This window comes from Hemicordylus capensis, chromosome 2, assembly GCF_027244095.1.
Source record: "Hemicordylus capensis ecotype Gifberg chromosome 2, rHemCap1.1.pri, whole genome shotgun sequence".
NCBI lineage: Eukaryota > Metazoa > Chordata > Lepidosauria > Squamata > Cordylidae > Hemicordylus > Hemicordylus capensis.
The window spans coordinates 105,688,543-105,709,487 of NC_069658.1; the positions used below are offsets into that span (position 1 = coordinate 105,688,543).

Here is a 20,945-nt window from a genome sequence, read left to right on the forward strand (position 1 = left end):
GCCATATACTATGTTCCTATTACACAGGAGAGTAGAACATTCCTTTCAGTAAGAATGACAATTTGTAGGAATGTGCACAAAACGGATTTTGTATTCTGTTTTGAGTTCAAAACAAAACACAAAATGGCAAGATGTTCTTCTGAAACAGCAGTCAAACCTGCTGTTACAATGGAACAACTCAAAACGTTTCGAGTGTTTCAGTCATATTAAACAATGGGGAACTCCTAGACACATGAAAGAGGGTTGCGTGGTAGGGCACGATAGGTGCTACCAACCACCCAACCCACAAATGAAATTGGCAAGTGGGCAACTTCTAGAAACTTTCTTTAAAAAATCCTGAAAGTCTGATAGGATCTTATAGGGGTTTGGGGGAAAGGTTAAAAATTACTTAAATCACCCATTTGCCCATTTCTTTTGTGGATTGGATGGTAGGTAGCACCCATCATTACCTACCAGACATAAGAACAGCCCTGCTGGATCAGGCCCAGAACCAATCTAATCCAGCATCCTGTTTCACACAGTGGCCTACCCGATGCCTCTGAGAAGCCCAAGCAAGAGGTGAGAGCATGTCCTGTCTTCTGCTGTTGCTGCCCTGCAACTGGTATTTAGAGGCATCTTGCCTCTGCAGATGGCGTCTAGTCACCAGACTAATGGCTATTGACAGATCTATCCTCCATGAATTTGTCCAAGCCCCTTTTAAAGTCATCCAAACTAGCAGCCATTGTCACTTCCTGTGGCAGAGAATTCCATAGGTAAATTATGTGCTGTGTGGAAAAAGTACTTTGGTCCAAAATTTCCTGACCTTCTGTTTCATGGGATGACCCCTGGTTCTACTGTTGTGAGGGGGGGCTGTTTGTCCACTCTCTCTACTCCATGCATAACTTCATACACCTCTATCATGTCTCCCCATACTTGCCTCTTTGCCAAACTAAAAAGCCCCAAATAATGTAGCATTGCCTCATAAGGAAGGTGCTCTAGGCTCTTGATCATCTTGGTCACCCTCTTCTGCACCTTTTCCAGTTTTACAATGATACGGTGACCAGAACTGTACGAACTCCAAATGTGTCTGCACCATAATTTGTATAAGGGCCTTATAATATTAGCATTTTTGTTTTCATTCACCTTCCTAATGATCCCTAGCATGGAATTTGAGTTTTTCACAACTGCTACACACTGAGTCAATACTCTCAACGAGTTGTCCACCACAACTCCAAGACTTCTGTCCTGAGTCAAGGAGAGCTCAGACCCCATCGGTGTATGAAGTTGGGTTTTTTTGCCCCAATATACATCACTTTACACTTCCTTACATTGAACCACGTTGGCTATTTTGTCCCTCACTCACCCAGTTTGTAGAGAACCTTTTGGAGCTCCTCACAATCTGTTTTGAATTTCACTACCCTAAATAGTGGGCGCCAGGGGTCGAAATTGACTTGATGGCACACTTTACCTTTAAATAGTTTACTGTCACCTGCAAATTTGGCCACTTTGCTGGTTACCCCAACTTCTAGATCCTTTATGAACAACTTAAAGAGCACTGGTCCCAATATAGATCCCTGTGGGACTCCACTTCTTATTTCACTCCATTGTGAAAACTGTCCATTTATTCCTACTCTGTTTCCTGTCCTTAATCAGTTACTGAGCCACACATGAACCTCAAGAGCCTTTGGTGGGGATTTTGTCAAAAGATTTTTGGAAGTCTAGGTATACTATGTCAACCAGATCACTTTTATCCACATGACACTCAAAGAACTCCAAAAGGTTAGTGAGGCAAGTCATGCCCTTGCAGAAGCCATGCTTGTTCTCCTTCAGCAAGGCCTTTTCTTCTATATGCTTAATAATTTTGTCCTTAAATATGCTTTCCATCCATTCACCTGGCACAGATGTTAAGCTACCTGGCCTATAGTTTCCCAAATCCCACACCACGGATTCCTTTTTGAAAATTTTCAAGTTACATTAGCTATTTTCCAATCCTCTGGTACAGAACCTGATTGTAGAAACAAGGTAAATATTTTTGCTAGATCAGCAATTTCACATGAGAGTTCCTTCAGAATTCTTGGACTGATGTCATCAGGCCCTGGAGCTTTGTTAATTTTTAGTTTTTTCAAGACAGTTTAGAACATCCTCTCTTATCACTTCAAACTGGCCCAGTTCTTCAGCCTCCCAGCCAGAAAAGCTGTGTTCCAGAGTGGATAAATGGTCAGTATCCTCCACCATGAAGACAGATGCAAATAACTCATTCAGCTTTTCTACAATCTCCTTATGCTTTTCAATAATCTCTTTCATGCCCTCATCATCTCAGGGTCCAACCACCTCCCTGGCAGATTTTCTGCTTCTGATATATTTAAAGAAATTATCAAAGTTATCCCCTTTGACACTTTTATATGCTCCTCAGTCTCTCTCTGTCTGTCTGTCTCTCTCTCTCTATTTCTTATTGTATCCTTGCATATTTATTTATTCATTCATTTGATTTATATACTGCCTTTCCTAAAGTGGCACAGGAAGGTTCACACTAAAATAAAAAATACATAAAACCAGATTAAAATTACAATTAGAACTAAATGTCATTAATAGCCGGGATGAAGAGATGGGACTTCAAAGAGCATATCCACCACACAACCCAGTTCTGTGTCTCTAGGAGGTGCCCATGGAGAACAATGGGGTGTTTCAAATTCCCCATTGTTCCTTAGGGCTGGAACAAGTTGCACTCAGAGTGCATTGCACATGTTTTGCATTGAGATTTGCAAAGCATCTTGCAACCCTGCCTCGGGGGGGGGTGGGGAACAACTGCACAGTAAAAGGGAATCTGTCCCTCCCAGCCCAGAACACACACTTCAGTCAGATTCCAAAAATGTCCAAAAGAATCACCAGCATCTACTGCCAGCCATACTGCCTGCAGTGCAGTAATATCATTGGCACAAGTTGCTCGCCAACACATAATTATGACTCCTTCCTAGCATTGCAACAGCTGCCACAGCAGCAACCATAGCTATAAGCTCAACTAGAGCAACTTCAGCCACACTTTGAGTACACCTTGCGATGCAGATTGCAGCGCAGATGCACAAGTTAGTCTCAAGGCCAGACATGGAGCTGTTTATCACAGCAACCACCAAGAAATATTACACACACAGCTGCACTGTCCATTTCTTGCCACAACACTATCTCACAAACCAAACCACAACTTAAGGAAGGCTGGCACCCAAGTTCTCTTCAAGAGAGGCATAAGGGCTTTCTCTGCTTCCTATTCGCTTTGAATACATTTTGAAATTGCCTCCAAAAGTGTTCCCCTCCTCTGAGCCAATGGGGGCACAGTTTCCCATGACAACACTTGATTTCTATGATAACAAGCCAACCAAGAAACAAGGAGACTGTAAGCCAAACGGAAGTCAGTGCCAAAAAACCAATCAGCAAGGAAAAAATGGACCTCCAAAATAGCGCTTGCAATGTCAAAATGGGGGTGGTTCTTCTCTAAGCTTGAAACAGACCCTTTATTTAAAGAGTGTTCTATTTTGAGCTCAAAACACTAGAAACTGCCCATTTCCAGTAAGAACGTTTCGCTGGTGAAACATTTGGCACATCCCTAAAAATTTGCATTTTTACAGACTTGTATGTAAAAGATTTTGATTTGGAAAGCTGCTTTTTTGTTTGAATTCTGATATGCTGGAAACAGTATTCTGAATAATGAGTTTTATTTCAAGAGATTGTATATTTGTAGTGACTGCTTTGCATGAAAGGTGTATTCATAAGGCCATAAACACTTTTTAAAAAATAACTCTGAAGAGGGCTGTAGAATTTCCTGCCTCCTGAGATCACTGTAAAAGTACCATATCTAAAACTGTACTTTGTAATCATTCTATGTACTAATATACGACAGCAAAATGAAATCAAATTTTGCTATAACACTGAAGCATAAACTAAAACTGAAATATGTTTAGAGATTATAAAATGGCTCTTACATTGGAGTCATTGTAGTAGAAGTTCTCCCCCACCCACCGCCGCATGATGCCCTTAGGCCATCCATCCAGAAGGTATCTGGTACATTATCTAAACCCCTAGTCTACTGGTATCTATCACCAGCTATACAGAAAGCTGGTTGATGTCTATGCAGATTATGTATGTAAGGGAAGATTGTCCCAAACACACTGCAGGAATTCCCAACAGAAGTTCTTCATACACAGAAGGTCACACTGCCCATGGCTATAGTCTCTCATTGTCTTCCCTCACGCTACAAATAATGGTGAATTACAAACATTTTACAAGTCTACATCACATGCTTTATGAACCAAAGGACTGGGTTGTACCACCCTTGGGCATATGAAAAATCCTATGTGACAGCTAAGGAACTAATGATATGTAGCATCTACAGGTCTGAACTGTTAAAATACTTGCATCCCATTCAGATTGTGTCTGGTAGAGTGATAAATCCATGTCTGTAACAGGTAGATCTTGCTGTTGCCGTAGTTCTAATGTTATGTGTGTTTAGTTTTTAATTGTGTTAGCTGCCTGTCCCTGGCTGACATGCAGAGCAAGGAAGTGACAGCACAGCAAGACAGCAGCCTAACCAAACTTCTAAACCAATTATACCAGTGCACCAGGAAAGCAGCACTTTTTAATGCCCTCCCCTTTCATTATTTTAAAGATTTATACCCTGCCTCTCCAGTACACTACTGCTTGGGGTGCCTCACAACATTACTATAGAACAATAAAAAGTTAATAATTTATAGAAGTTAAATGCCCAGACTAAAACCACATTTAAACATTATACATTTTTAAATTTCAAATTAAAAGTTAGTTAAAAAGCTAAACACTAAGGAACTTACCAGATATAAGCAGTGAATAAAACATTTAAAAGCCTCTCTTAAAAGATCTATTTATTTTTAAAGAACAGGGAGGGAGGGAGCAAGCAAGGCAATGCTCTTCTGTGAGGTATTCCAATGTTGAGGGACCACAACCCAAAAGGCCCTGTCTCTAGTCTCTGCAAACTGGATCTCCATTTAGGGGTGGGGCCATAAGCAGGGCATGGGATGTCAAACAGAGGGTTTTGGCAGGTTCATATGGGCAAATGCAGTATGACAGGTACCCCAGTCCCAAGCCAAGCAGGGCTTTAAAGGTCAAGACTGAAACCTTGAATCACACCCGAAAGCAGACTGGTAATAAGTGAAGCTGCCGTAGGATGGATGTAACACTCATGAAGCAACCTGTGCCCATGAGCATCCTTGCAGCAGCATTCTGGACCAACTGAAGCTTCCGAACGGTCTTCAAGGGCAGCCATACCCATATAGCGCACACTGCAGTAGTCCAATCTGGATGTCACCAAAGTACAAGTGACTGAGGTTAGGTCAGACTTCCTCAAGTAGGGTCACAGCAGGTATACTGGCCATAGCTACTAAAAAGCACTTCTGCACTCTGCCATCCCCTGCTCCCCCAAGTACAGCATCAGGTCCAGAAGTACCTTCAAGCTGCAAACATAAAAAGTTTCTACTAAAACAGAGGAATGTTCCAGATATACTCCACTCCTTCTGTTGGTCTGGCTACAATCAGTACCCGAAGTTTTAGTTTTGCAGGGGCAGGGTTAATCAGCTAATCTGGCAGGTCCTATTCAGCTGCTGGGTCCTAAGCAAGTTCTGCCACATGATCTCTTGACTCTTGCCTAGTTTATGTATCTAAAATATTTATACCCCATCCCTACAGCACACTACTGCTCGGTGAGGCTCACAACTTTAATAAAACAGATATGATGTAAAACATTGTTGTGGACACCTTGACTCCAACATTAAACCCAGAGTTACCAATCCAGAATTATGTGGAATCCAGGCCTGTGTCTGATTCCATTTTTTTAAGGAATCAATTAATGCCTGAACTCAGATGAACTGACATGACACCCAGATCTCATGACTTGCTTCTAGGACAGATGGTAATTGCTTTGTGAAGGTAGGGGTAATCTAGCATTGTTTCTCAATGTTTCTGAAATGGGTAATCAAGAGACTCAATGGCCAGGATTGCTTTCCTGTCTCACACATATCCAAATGCTATCACTGTGGAATGCCTTTACAGATAGATGGCATTTAAGATTTACACACACTAGCAATCTGGATATGTTGGTGCCCAGCTCATTCATATTGGATCAGAACTCATAGTCCAGTGGGCCAGGCTGAGTTCTGTATCTTTGCCAGAACCACTGAACTCCTTGCAACAGGAGTTCAAATGGAGTAAATGATTAAAACTCCTAAAATTTGCCTGAACCTGCTCTCAGGTAATGTCTCTGGAAAGCTAGGTGCTGAGCTCGCATTTCCTCTTACAGAAAGCTTATACCGATCATTGGTGATTGCTCTGCTCTCCAGTGAATTGTCTTGAATTGCCAGGGGATAATCCTGTCTTTCTCTGAGGATATATTTGCTATGTAGAATTAGAGGCATTATTTGACACGAAAGAAAATGACTTAACTGCTCTCTCACACCTTGATGTTTCCTTCCTAACACCTTTTAACACCCTCGGGGGAACAGGCGCCAGAAAATCTGGGGACAAGAGCAGATTCCCATTTGCAAGCTCAGAGATGCAGATTTACTTTAGGAATATCAATAGAACAATACTCTGCCCAACAACAGTTAACAGGATATGGAACCCAGATCCTGATCATCCTGGATTGACCTAATATCCTGAAATAATATCAACAATTAAAAAACAGTATCGAGAGGGTAACAGCAAATTGTCACCTTTTTGTGATCCAGGAAGAATGACGATATTTTGAATAGACTCTATGGAGATCAAATAAGGAAGCAACTATAAGAACTGAGCTCACCGGACAGAGAGCAGCAAGCTTTGCCTGACCAGCAGATCTTCGCTCATGTGTGCATCCCAAGTGCCTGCTGTCTAGCTGCGGAGCTAACATAGGCCTGAAGCCTGCAGACAAGAGACTGCCCAGTGATTCTTGCTGTGGGGCAAAGAATCAAGGGCTGACTCTGTCTTTGAAATCTAGCACCAGTCTTTTCCATCTGAAGCCTCATTGCTCCCAAGCCCCAGATCCAAGCTGTGTACACTTGCTGTCCTACGTCGGACCCTAGTAAATATGCTGCTTCTACAGCTTTAGATCCCTCTCCCCTTCCCCCCCTTCCTCTTCTCTCTACTAACTCCTAATGCCCAACCATCTCACTCCTGTGCCTTCCTTACTCCCCCCACCTACTTTTCCATCTATATCTGAATTGATATAGGTTTTAGGAAAATTTAATACTGACCTTACATGCATCCACACACATATGATAGTTAGGAACACTGGGTTGATGTTATTACTAGCTATCATTAAAATATTACTAGCAGTTCTGATTGATTGTTCTGTTTTCTGCTCAGTTAGGTTGATGCTGTTGCTCTTTTATACTCAATAAAGCTCATTGAATTGTTTGAGAGTATTTTGGTCTTCTTTCTACTTTCGTGCCCAGACTATACATGGTCACCGTATAAAGAACTGGTCACTTTGTGACACTGGTGAGACAAGCCTAATTTCATATGCTAGCTCCAGATCATATCTAGTGTACAAATCAGGCTTGATTCACAACAACATGAGACTAAAAAGAAGTAAACAAGTTAAGTTAAACAACTTAAAGATTATCAGAGAGAATCTGGTAAACATCATAAATGCTTATCTGAGGGAGACAGGATGCCTCCTCGTCCTAAGGAGGCTATCAGAGCATACTTGAAAAAACCTACATCGGGCCCCTCAGAGTTAGGCAACTATAGGCCCATCTCTAATCTCCCACTGTTGGGCAAGGTGACTGAAAGGGGTGGCCTCTCTGCTCTAGACAGTTCTGGGAGAAACCCATTATCTAGACTGATTTCAACGTGTTTTTTGGGTGGGCTATGGAGTTCAGACTGCCTTGGTTATCCTGATAGATTATCTCCAATTAGGTATTGACAGAGGAAGTGTGACTCCGCTTTTGCATCTCTCAGTGGCTTTCAATACCATCGACCACAGTATCCTTCTGGGTTGCCTGAGAGAGGTGGGATTAGGTGGCACTGTTTTACAGTGGTTCTGTTCCTACCTCTCAGGTAGACTCCAGACTTGGACACTTTTGCTCTGCAAAGCGAGTTACCGTATAGAGTTCCACAAGGCTCCATACTGTCTCCAATGCTCTTTAAAATCTACATCAGGGATTCTCAAACTTGGGTCCTCAGGTGTTATTGGACTTCAACTCCCATAATCCCCAGCCTCAGTGGCCTTTGGTTGGGGATTATGGGAGTTGAAGTCCAATAACACCTGAGGACCCAAGTTTGAGAATCACTGATCTACATGAAACTGCTGGGAGAGATCATCAGGAGATTTGGTGCAGTGTGTTATCATTATGTTGGTGATACCCAAATCTATTTCTCCCTATCAACTGCAACAGGACATAAATCTCCTAAATGCCTGCCTGGAGGCAGTAATGGGCTGGATGAGGGATAACAAACTGAAGCTGAATCCAAATAAGACAGAGGTACTGACTGGGAGTGGGGAGGTGTCAGAACTTGAGTGATAATTCAGATCTGCTGTTCTGGGTGGGGTTACACTCCCCTAGAAAGAACAAGTACATAGCTTGGGAGTGGTCCTAGACCCAAAACACTCTCTGGTCTCTCAGTTTGAGGCAACGGACAGGGGCACTTCTTATCAGCTTTGGCTGATATGTCGGCCCTGCTGATTTCTGGAAGCAAATGACCTTAAAGCAGTAGTACATATGCTGGTAGTCTCCAGGCTTGACTACCATGACACCTCTCCACTCCCAGTCAGTACCTCTGTCATATTTGTAATGCAGTCTACATGGGGCTATCTTTTTACATAGTCCAGAGATTACAGTTGGTGCAGAATGTGGCAACCAGACTGGTCTCCAGAATAACCCAAAGAGACCATATAACACTGAAACAACTGCACTGGCTGCCAATATGTTTCCTGTGCATTTCCAAATGCACCGTGCTGGTTATTACCTATGAAGTCCTTAGTGGCTTGGGACCAGGATATTTAAGAGAGCGCCTCCTTTGTCATGAACGCTGCCATTTATTAAGATCATCTGGGGAGGTCCAGTTATGGTTGCTGCTGGCCCGTCTGGCCAGGCTAACTGTGGCTATCCCAGGGCTTTGGAATGTGCTTCCTGTCAAAATAAGAGCTTCTCTATCTCTTTTTAAAAAGACCCTTAAGACACACCTGTTTTCTCAGACTCTTAGTTAAAGCGGATTTTAAACTGTTTGGTTCTTTTACTTTGTGAAATTGTTTTAATTATTTTATTCTGTGGAAGTGTGTTAATCATTTTGTTTTATATTGTAACTTGGATTCTGTACCCCACCTAGATTGAGATACAGCTATAAAATGAAGAGTGCTGCTCTCGTCAGTATTATTGCTCTTCAAACTTCTAGCTGTTCACCGCACCTGTTCATCCCTCCCACTCTTCAAGTCCAGAAGCTGCTCTCCACAAGAACAAGAGCCCTTGTGTTCTCACCCTTAAGCTTGTGCCCCTGGTTCAAGCAATTCTTTTGTAGAAAGACAGTAGGTACCTACACAGGAGGTGGTGCAGATTGCAGATTCAGCAATTAGTCAGGGCTCCACCTAGCAGGAGAGAAGGTTGCCAACTTCTCCCTCCCTTGTGCCCCTTTTTCACTTTGGTGGAGCAAATTCCCACATCTATCAGTAATTAAAGCCTGATTCAGACATTATGTTGTATGAATGTACAGATGTCAGTAAACTCATATACTTGTTTGTGTGAATGACTATACCTGTGTTCATTTTAAAAGTGAACCTGGATACAGGCCCTTCAAATGCATGGTACAGATAGGAAGTGTACTTCTGTACCTGCATTCAGCATAACGTGAACGTCTATACCTGTGTACACTGTACACTCACTGTACAAGTGTTGAACAAAATGTGTGAATGGGCCTTCTGTGAATAGAAATCCAGTGATGAGAAAGGAGTGAAACAAGCTTTATAACCAAATGAATGTGTAGGACTGCAACAGGCTTTCAGCCTGCTACTCTCAAATGTTCCACTGACATAGCAACCCATAGAAATGGGTGCAAGGATTCAGGGACTCATATCAAGTTTGCCTCTGCCCAAGCTAGACTGCTTCCCGTACCCTATTTGGTTTCCCAAGGGCTTCCTAGAGCCATAGAAGATGCAATAACTGGGACAAGCCTATATAAGGTTTTTCTGTGACTAGAGAAGTAGAGCTGGACTGCTCTGCCTCCTTTTCTCAAACGAAATTCCTCATTTTTTTGCTACCAAACTATTCATAGGGATGAGGGGCTTGTTTGAAAACTTGCATACTGTCTGACAGTAACAGGGAAATGAATTAATAGTAAAGCTTGCTAGCCTAACATCTATTATACTTGTGAGCAAGGTAAGACAAGGTTCACTTCCTCCAGTGAGCAGCTAGCCAATCATTTAATTAATTAATTAATTAATTATATTTATATCCTGCTCTTCCTCTGAGGAGTTCAGTGTGGTGTGCATGCTTATTTTTATATTAGGCAGAGAGGTTTCATGAGCTGTCTTTCTGGCTAGGGTATTATGGAATGGTTTTGGAAATAGATACTGAATCATTTCCTCTTCTCCTAGGGATCTGGTCTGTTATTTCACGAGTCAGAGAGATAATTGACACATGACATTAGTCCCATAATCAGCCCCAGCATACTTGTTGTTGTTTTCCCCCTGATATCAACAGCATGCAATGCGTGTGATCTAGATTGGGACTGTGGTGGCAGAGGTAGGGAGATTTAATCTACTTCCTATTTTCTGCGATGATCCCAATTCTGATCACACCACTCCCATCTGTGCTGTGAACTTTAAAAACATTCTTTAGGCTCCAGTTAAAGTTTATTTTATTATGTGACTAGCAAATGTGGGAAAGTATGATCCAGACTGGACCACAGTTGCAAGCATACTAGGTTAGCCCTACTATCATGACTGTTATTGTGTGGTTTTGCTGTTGGGAAGCCAAGTGCAGCTTCTGCTCTGCTGTTTCATATCTCAGAAAATAGAGTTTCTTTCCTTTTCATAAAGTGACTTCTAATAACTAATTATGCAACACCATCAGTGTGCATGGTACTTAATAGAGTGTAACCAGTTCTTTTGCACCATAATGGCCAAGGCCTGGACGCAGCTACTGCAAGCTGACTGATGGAGTCACTGGTTCAAGGACCAAGTGGTGGGTTGTTTTAAATAATTCCACTGATACTGAACTCTTAGTTTTACATGCCATAACAGTTTTTCAGAGAGTCACAGTTGATTCATTGGTTTCAAGGAGTTGAGTATGTAGAATGTTCAGTAAAATAAAGAATGGAATATCATCTTAAACTGCCTCATGAGCACAGGGCCAGCTTCGTTTCTTGGCTGAAATATTGGTGCCTCCACGACAGAGCTCTTGCAACAGAGATTTCCAATGAGCTGTTCAAGTGTCCAATGCTAAGCATACAGGAACTTTCCCCCCACAATAGCTTTGTACATTCATTATTAAATGTATGCATATGACTTCAGGGCTGCCACTCTAGGAAGTATATAAGGATAAGTACTCTAACAGAAGTAAGTTACCATACAGGATTAAGAGACATGATCAATGGGGCTTATGCACATCAACAGACAGGGATGTGCATGAACCGGCAGACAGCCAATTAGGTGGGGGGTGCTCTTACTCACCCCACCCCCACCGCTGCATTTCCCCCACCTGCGCTGTGCCCAAAATCACTGCCACCCCACATCAGCGATTTTGGGCACAGAGCCGGTGGGGGAAACGTGGTGCGGAGATGGGGGTGGGGTAAGAGCACCCTCCCTGCTTCTTAAAGGTAACCCAACTGGCAGAACCGCTGGACCTCCGAACCAGTTTGTGCATATCCCTATCGACAGACATGCAAGACACATTCATTTCAAGAAGACAGGCATTCCTAGAGTTCTCTGCTTACTTGCTTAGTAGGATTGGTTGTGGATCAGCTGACCAGATGTTCACAAAAGCAACATGTGTACAAACTCTGATTCTTTTATTCTGAACCTATTCTTTACTGTTTGTTTTGATGATGTTAAACTAAGGGCCAGTTTGGATTATTCTTTTCTGGCCTGCACAATTAAAAGGGGGATGTGCCAAGAGTGTGTACTTATCATGGCAAGCATGCTCTCAGCATGTCACCCTTTTAATTGCATGGCCCATTTCAGCGTGGGGCGGGGAGTATAATCTGAACCAGCCCTCTGTATTGTTCATTGACCATTATATAACAACCAATAACATTGAGCAGATTTCTGTACTCTTTATGTGTGGGTCTCTCTGCTGGGGGCAAATGGCCTAAAAGGAATAACAGCCCTGAAGCCTGCAGATTGGGTCAACAGTTAGGGACAAAACATTAACACAATTCTTTGGTAATGTCCTTTTATGGAAGCATATGGTACCTATGAACTTAGAACAGAACTGAGGAATATAATAAAATGTACTAGATGGTTTCCTCCTTAATCCCCTCTCTCATATAAGAAACACCATGATGTATCATACTGTAATTTTCTTAACAGCTCACAAGGACCACAAATGTTGCACACCTAAATAATTTACATCCCTTGCTTTATGTTTTATTACTGCTCTAAAGCTAGTCTAAGCAAAACAAAACTGTTAATGACAAAATGGTATGATAGTACTGATGAAAAACCATTGACACTGGGAAAATGAACGGTGGCGGCGGGTGGGCGGCGCACAATACATTTCCTGTCAAGTTCTGTCACTATTATGAGTAACATATTCTCTATTGCATATTAAAAGGCTTGGGACTAGAACCTTGATTTCAACAGTGTTGGTGAGTATGTGTTCAAAGGAATCATCCAGCAATAGAATTCAGCTCTATCCAATGGCTATGATCCAGCAAGCGTGTGGCATGTGACAGTACTGATGATGCTTTGCCTACTCTAGCCAATATCTAGGACTGCCTTTGCTCATAGTAGACAAAGCTTATTAATATTTAAGTATGTGTCATACTGCATATTACAGTGCTTCTGCACAAACAGGTTTGTGAGTGATAGGTATTCTGAATAACTGTGCTTAGTCACCTGCAATCCACACATTGAGGTGGATAATCTCTATTTCAATCTACTTTGATTGTTGAACAGCAATGATAGGAATCACTGTACTAGGAAGTAACACGTTGAAGAGGCAACCTGTTGCACTTCCTGCTTGCACACTGCTGTTGCTGATTGGAATGAGGCGTGAAGTTCCACTGATGGTTCTCAGAATAGACAACCACTAGAAAAAGTCAGGAATCCAAACATAATTCCTATGTTTTCAAGATGTGTTTTCCACACTGATGCTTGCTTCCCAAATAATGTGGATAAATCACATGGAAGCAAGCCTTTAATGGTGAAATGGGTGGAGCAAAAGAAAGCTCCACTTAGCCATTGTCAACAACCCCTACTATATTCCGGCGATGCTATCATAATATTTTGCATAGTTTTAATCATGGCTATATCTTCAAGTGATAAATGCCCTTTGAAGGAAAGAATAACATTTTTTTTGACATGCCTATTATAATATCACTGAAGAACCCGTGCTTATTATATGAGATCTCTATTCAGACTTAAGATGAATTAACAACAGTAGCAGCAAAACAAAAAACATGTCTTCAATTTTCTTCTGCAATTTTCTGTACAGACTAGGGATGTGCACAAAACCACCTGCCTGGTTCAGTTCAAGTTCAAAAGAAACTTGGAACAAAACTGGGACAGTTTGGTTTTGCCCCCCTTTAAACCTGCCCCCCACTCCGGATTGGTGGTGGTGGGGTGTTCAATGAACATTAAAAAGAATTTTTTAACTTACTTCCTCTGGGGGGCTTATCCAAGGTGGTAGGGGTGGTGGTCTGCGGAGGTTGCCCCTCCCCCTGCCGGCCTTGCTTCTGTTAGAAATTGCCCAGTTCGGGCATCTTCGGCCCTTTCTGGGCCTATTTGCTGGTGTGGTGACCTCCAAAATAGCTTTGGAGGATTTTTTAAAAATGGAACATTTTTAAAAAATTGTCCGTCAAACCCCCAAACTGTGTGTGTGTGTTCGGTTCAGGGTCAAGCCAAATCAGGGGTGGTTCAGCTCGACCCCAAACCTTCGAACCGAACTGGTTCAGATTCGAGCTGGTTTGCACACCCCTAGTACAAACCACTGAGTGTTACAGAGATAGGAATAAAATATAAAGAAGCTGGTTCATTTGGCTTGTTTAGTGAGTGTATTGTAGTATTAAAGAAGCACAAAATAGAAAATAAACTAATCTGCCTACTTTCCTTTCACTATCCCTACAACTGGACTAAATTTGGTCCAAATAGGTTAGGCAGTTCACAAGTTAGCCCACTTGTGCTTCAAACATTCATGCATCTGCCATCTTGAATCGGGCTGGATGACATCATCACAAACTATGCCTTCAAGGTGTCCCTACAACTGCACCAAATTTGGTCCAAATCAGTTAGGTGGTCCACAAGTTAGCCTTGCTCCTCAAATGTTCAAGCATCCATCATCTTGAAACATTACAACCTATGCCCTTGAGTTGTCCCTACATGTCACACACTACAACTGTACCAATTTGATTCAACTATGTTAGACGGCCCACAAGTTACCTAACTTGTGCCTTAAATGTTTATGCAGTTGCCACCTTGAATAAGGGTGGATGACATCATCACAAACTACATCATTGAGGTGTCCCTATGTGACGCTACAGCTATAGCAAATTTGGTTTAAATCAGTTAGACGGTTCACAAGTTAGCCCACTTGCATCTCAAATGTTTACGTGTCTGCCCTCATGAACTGGGGTGGATGACCACCACAAACTATACCAATGGGATGCCCCTACAACTGTACGCAATTTGGTTCATATTGGTCCAGGCATTTGAAGTTAATAGGGGCATACACAGAATGCCAGGTGATCTCATCAGCTTACTTTCCTTAAAGTAGGCTAAAGAGGACACAACTGAGCCAACGTTAAGCACTTTTAAAGTTCTGCTCACTTCACAGGAAAAGAGTTAAGCATATGTTTAACTCTCTCTTTGAGATAAATGACATTGCAAAGTATTTAACTTTGGCTGAATCATCTGCAATGTTGTTATGAAGGCAATCAAATTAACCATTTTCTCATTCTTTTGAATGTCAGTGTTATGGCCTGGTTCAGGTGTCCTGGTTTTGCATGATGTCACTTAGCCTCAGATATTATATTATAGTTTCAGTTCCTGGTTTATTTGGAAGCTCTGGCTAAAATAAACCAGGATCACTGGGTTGGATCTGGCTTGTTCTGAGCCACAACTGGAAACATACACAATCTTTGCCCTCCTTGTTAACAAAGGGGGAGGGGACACACCTGAGAAAGGGGAAGTTGTGAAAAGCCTGCTCTGGCACTGCAAGATATCTGAACTTGGTCAATGTGTACCATAAATAAATATTGCATTATATTGCAAATTGTAACATATCCCTTGAATGTATGTCATATGGCAGAATGTATGTTATGAGGCATCTTTCCTGAATTTTATTTTCTCTTTGGCTTTAGTGCTCCTTCAACAATTGCAGGATGATGTCATGTGTCATTAAAAAGGGGTTGCGTATTCTAGAAGTTGTCATTTTCTTTCCCCTTTTTGAAAAATATTTGTGCATGCAATCTGATTGTATTCAGAGACGTTATCTAAAGACACATAAACAATGTTGCATCATAGGCATTTTAGCTTTCCAGTAATAGATGACCTAGTTACCAAAGACAAACTCACAAAGAATCTTTCAGAAAGCCATTGGAACCTTAACCAACTCTTCTTCCAGAATCTACACATATATTTGTAGAAGATCAACAATCTTGCAAAAGGGTCATATATTATTCTTGTTGGTTTCAGTTGAAAGATCAAAGATGCTTTCACACAAGGAATAAAAATTGTCTTTGAAATTCTCTCATGCACTACCATTGCAACTGTTATGTAAATTGAAAGCATGTTTTATTTGATTCAATTAAAACATTTGTTTCCCACATTAAGGCAACTAACTTTAAAATTAAAAATGCCTTACACAACAGTTATCCATCAAAATAGCAGCAAATCATTTAACAGCAGCAATTAATATTTCAAGTTTATCTCAGATGAACTATCAATCCAAAAGCACCCTGGAACAGCACAGTCTTGTTCAACCAGCTAAATAACACCACAAAGCAAGGGATGCACATCTAGGAGAGTTCCACAATGCCAGACCCGCCATTGAAAAGGTTATCCTCCATGTGGCCACCCACTGTACTTTGGACTTCTGAGAGGGATATGAATGTGTGTTATAGGCTCATATAGAAGAAGGTAGTCTTACTGTAAAAGAGTCCAAAACGTTCAAGGTGGTTTTTTTACTGTCATATCCAATATGCCCTAAATGTAAACAATAAGGACATTGTTATGAGGAGCCACTGTTATGCCCCTGGGGAACTTTTGCCTAAAGCTATAAAGCAGGCAGTTTTTCAGAAAGTCACAACCACAGACTTAAATCCAAATAAAGCTTCTTATTAAATACAGAGTGAGACTTGGATAAAATAGGAAATTCACCTGTCTGGGGGCTGATACTTAACCTCTGCTATACTGGCTGTTTTAAATGCATGTGCTATACTGAGGATTTGGTGATGGGAATAGAGTGGACGATATTAAGGGGGAGAGATGTGAGTCAGGTTGGGTCAAGAAAGCAAATCCAGGTTGATGAAGCAGTCTGACAAAGAGTGGCGCAAAGAGGAAGCCAGACCCAAATGAGTTCGTGTAGTGAAAGTGAATTGGTTTGGTCAACAGGACTGGAGGGAAGGAAGAGGGAAGCCCAACCTAAACCAGGGAGAGAAAGTGGGTTGAGTCACGTCCAAAGATCTATGAAGGAAGTGAGAAAGAATAGAGAGGAGACCCCATGAACATGGGGAGAAAAAGCAGATTGTGGTCAGTCTGAAGGAGCAGAGGAGAGAGAAAGGGAAATATGAGCTAGTTCAGGAAGCAAAGGTAAGTTGAATTGGTCTGGAGGACTGGGAAAGGGAATGGAGAGATGAATGAAGAAAGCACAAACAACTTGGGGGAGTAAGGTAGATTAAGCCGATAAAGAGAACACAATGGAGAGAAAGAATAAGGAAGCCCAAACAGATTTAGGTAAGGGAACTAGGAAAGAGCGGTGAGAACCAGCTTCATTCTATGATGGGAAGGTCATGGCTCAGCTTCCTGGCTATAGAGGAAACTTTGTGGCAGAGTTATAAGTGAAGGGGGACTGTTGCATTCTGGGAGGTGAGACTGGCAGAGATGGTGGTCCCTGTGTTGCCAGGGGGGCACATATGGGAAAACAGATGGCACAATTGGAACTATATCATAACAGAAGGGCCGTAGTGACTAGAGTCACTTGAATCAAAAGGGATACCAAAGCAATAGGGAGGAGAGTTGGTCTTGTGGTAGCAAGCATAAGTTGTCCCCTTTGCTAAGCATGGTCCAGCCTGGTTTGCATTTGAATAGGAGACTACATGTGTGAGCATTGTAAGATATTCCCCTTAGGGCAGGCCTGCTCAACTTTGGCCCTCCTGCCAAAGGCAGATCCAGAGAAAAAGAACTGTGTGGTTTTAACACCTAGATACAAATACGAGAAAAACGAGTCATGGAGCCTGGTCTGGACTCTCAGAAAATGAATGTTCAGGGCCATATGAAGAGTCTATTTCAAGGTGTTGGGGAGTCTTCTGCAGACTCCTATGAGGATCGGATGCAATAGCTATGGCTCCTTTGCTTGACTTCCTGGGCTACCCTTAGCCCAGTGTTAAACACTGTCTTTTCCTTGGACTTTTTCTCTCTCAAACACAGGTCAAACCAGACTAGGTACTTCTGTACAAGTGCCAAGGGGGTGTGGGCAGTCCAATTTCTGGACCCTGTAACAACACTCTGTAAGGCATTTTTGGTCACTTCCCTACAATATGGAATGCCCTTGCCCTAGAAGTCTGAGCCTGAATACTTTCCAGAAAATAAGTAAACATCCCTTTTTGAGCTGGTATTCAATTACCAGGATTAAGCAGGTGCAAGGAAACTTTACGTTAATGGAATGTTCTTTTAGTGTGTGTATCTTGTTTTACTTTTCACTATTGTTTCCAACTCTGAACTCTTGGGAAAGGAAGGAATAGAAATGGAACTAACCAAATTAAATATTCTATCCAAGATAGATAGATAAAGTTTAATATTCTATCCAATATTATCCATGCATTCAAATTACAGATAGGTAATACAAGGGCTGATTTACGCATGATGTATGAAAGCAGCCTGAACCTATGCAAGTTTTCTTAAGTGGCACTGAGTTGCATGAGACTTACTCCCAAATTAGTGTGTATGAGATTAGAGCTTTAGCCATAATCCATTTAAAGGCTCCTGTATGGTAAGGTGCCTGGGTTTGCTTCAGTGTACATTCAAGTCATGTTGTATCACAACCACCAGATTATCTTAATTAGTTAATGAAGTCTACGCATGCAGATAAGTCTTGCTGGATATCACATGTACCAATTTCTCACAGTAGCCCCTAAATTTTCATGATGTGCCATATCTAATCTGTCTATGTATATATCAGGAGAGTAAACAAGACTTGAAATCAGCAGTCATGATACCCAGCAACGTAAGCCCTATTCAGACTATGGGCTAGTTCAAACCATACCAGCCCAGCACCCATGAAGAAAGAGGGGGCTCACCAAAAGCATGATCAAAGTCTTCCAGGGACATCACAACACTCTCCTGATGTACCCCTTGATCATGCTTGGGGGAAAGACATCTGAATGACCTATAAACACGTACTCCAAACACTTGTTTAAACAAATATTTGGAGTGCATGTTTAGGGGTCATTTGGACAAACCCCCACATATGATCAAAGTATGTGCCAGGAGTGCATCTGGACATCTGTTTAGGATGTCCTGAAGGGTGTACTCTCAGTGTGTAATTTGTGCACTCTCAATGTGTAATTTGTGAGAATTACTGCATTCATTTAAAAAGTAAAGCTGGGTACAAGCACCTCAAATGCGTGGCACAGATAGGCAGTTTACTGTTGTACCTGTAGTCAACATAATGTGCAGGGGTAGGCCTGTCATGAGGTAAAGGAAGCAGTTGTCTCAGGCAGCAAATTGTTGGAATGGAGCAGCTCCTTGGGACCAATCTGACCTTTGCAAGCTCTCCTCACACTCCCAGGAAAGTCTGCAAGAAGCATGAGGAGAGACGAGGAGGCTGCTAGCAACCTTCCTTCTTTCTGGTCCCCCAAGCTGTTTCAAAACTCGCAATGTTTAATTTTGAAAGGGGGCTGACCTGCATCAAGGGCATGGGGCAAGGTAGCATTTTGTGCCTCACTTCAGGTGCCACAATACCTTGAGCCACCTGATAATGTGTGGATAACTCTGTGTACCAACATGCACCTATGTACACTGTACACATTTTGTATTAGTATTTTACATAATGTCTGAATATAGTCACACTTGTTCTTTTAATTCAGTTCCACCATTTGCATCTTCTCTGTTAATTCAGTGATACAGATTACTATTATTCTGACTTCATACACATGAGAAACTGCTTTGAGATAATGTTGTCCAAACTCATCTAGTAATTCCATGACCTAGCAGCGTTTTTCAACCATGAACCACGTACAATAGTTGGACCAGTATCTATTCGTGCTGGTGCTATGCATTTGCAATTCTCCATGGAAAGAGACAGAGCCATTAATAATCAGCAATTCTGAATGTTAAGATGGATTTTGGTTTTTATAGTAGGCACTCGATATTGGACAGCATCACTAATGCTGGTAATAAAGCTTGCCATTTTCAATGGTTAAACAATCACTTTATTAGTAATATTTGGCTCTCAACCATGTGTCACATGAGACAATTCCTGTTTTTGTTAAGTCAGAAAAATAGAGACTGTCATGACATCCTGAACAATGTGACAGATAATGCCCTTCCTGTAGCAGTGTTCAGCCTTTATAAGAGCAAAAAAGATTATTTGCTCATATGTTAACAAACCATAGGATAGAAAACTGCCGGGAAGAAAGCAGTTTCAGGTTTCTCTGCTTTCCATTAGATACTCTGGACACCCCTAACAAAGTAGGTAAGTATAAAAGTATATTATTCTACAACATACTTTTAAATTATAATTATTGAGTTACATCCCATTTGGGTCAATGTTTCTGACATAGAATGACATATCAGAATGTAGATTGTCATTATGGTCATTACAATCTAGTTAGGTCAAATTTTCTGACATAGAAATATTCTGACAACTATTTTATTGGAATGTTGGGAGTAACGACTGAAAAGACAGAGCTTATTGTACTTTGCTATATAACAAGAACTCTCCTAGCTCATGCTGAGATAGAATACTTTTCTTTATGCTGCAAGTGTCCAGCTATCTCTGACATTTTCAGTGGAACAAACAACACTCTTTATTATACTACCACTACTATTACTATTATCAATTTTCTCACAAGAAGTTAGTTGCTGCATAATCCTGATTTCTTTCAATCATATATTTGGTAGTCACAATTTATCACGAATTAGAAAGACAAGACTGTTTGCTTTAACATTTTACACTTAATTGCTATCTTGAACAATTTAATGTATAAAAATGTTAAACCATAACTGTGTTCCAACTTAGTTATAATTAGTTTGGTTTTTAAAATGTAGCCTGCTAAATCTATCTGCTAAATTATAATCCGTGAAATACAAGAATGTAGATTCTTATATTCAAGTTAGAAAACACACTTTAATTGAAGAATTTTTTGTTATCCAGAAGACAAAAGTTTGGTCTGGCCTCATTCAGATCTGCTGCTGAGCAGAAGAACTCTGACAACTTCTTAATTATAAGAGATGTAGGAAGAGTGTCAGACTAACAGCCTACCTACAAAATATGTGGAACTGTCACTCAAGTAAATCTTTAAAGTAAAGATTTAACTTATTACTCATTCAGTTGACTGATTATATCTGCATAAATGTGTAAAATATTATGTTA

The 20,945-nt window shown here is 41.3% G+C and overlaps 1 protein-coding gene and 1 long non-coding RNA gene across 4 annotated transcripts in view; one reads left to right on the top strand and one right to left on the bottom strand.

The window, feature by feature from the left end:
- Window positions 1-20,945, bottom strand: part of LOC128344258 (uncharacterized) — a 48,816-nt gene that overhangs the window by 26,012 nt on the left and 1,859 nt on the right. The window lies entirely within an intron of this gene.
- The window catches only part of CEMIP2 (cell migration inducing hyaluronidase 2), a 93,919-nt gene continuing 92,902 nt past the window's right edge, over window positions 19,929-20,945 (top strand). The window contains exon 1 of one of the 2 annotated variants that reach the window (XM_053294017.1): window positions 19,929-20,045. The gene's annotated coding sequence lies outside the window, so the exon portion shown is untranslated. The remainder of the gene's footprint in view (window positions 20,046-20,945) is intronic. The other variant, XM_053294018.1, reaches the window with a different exon arrangement.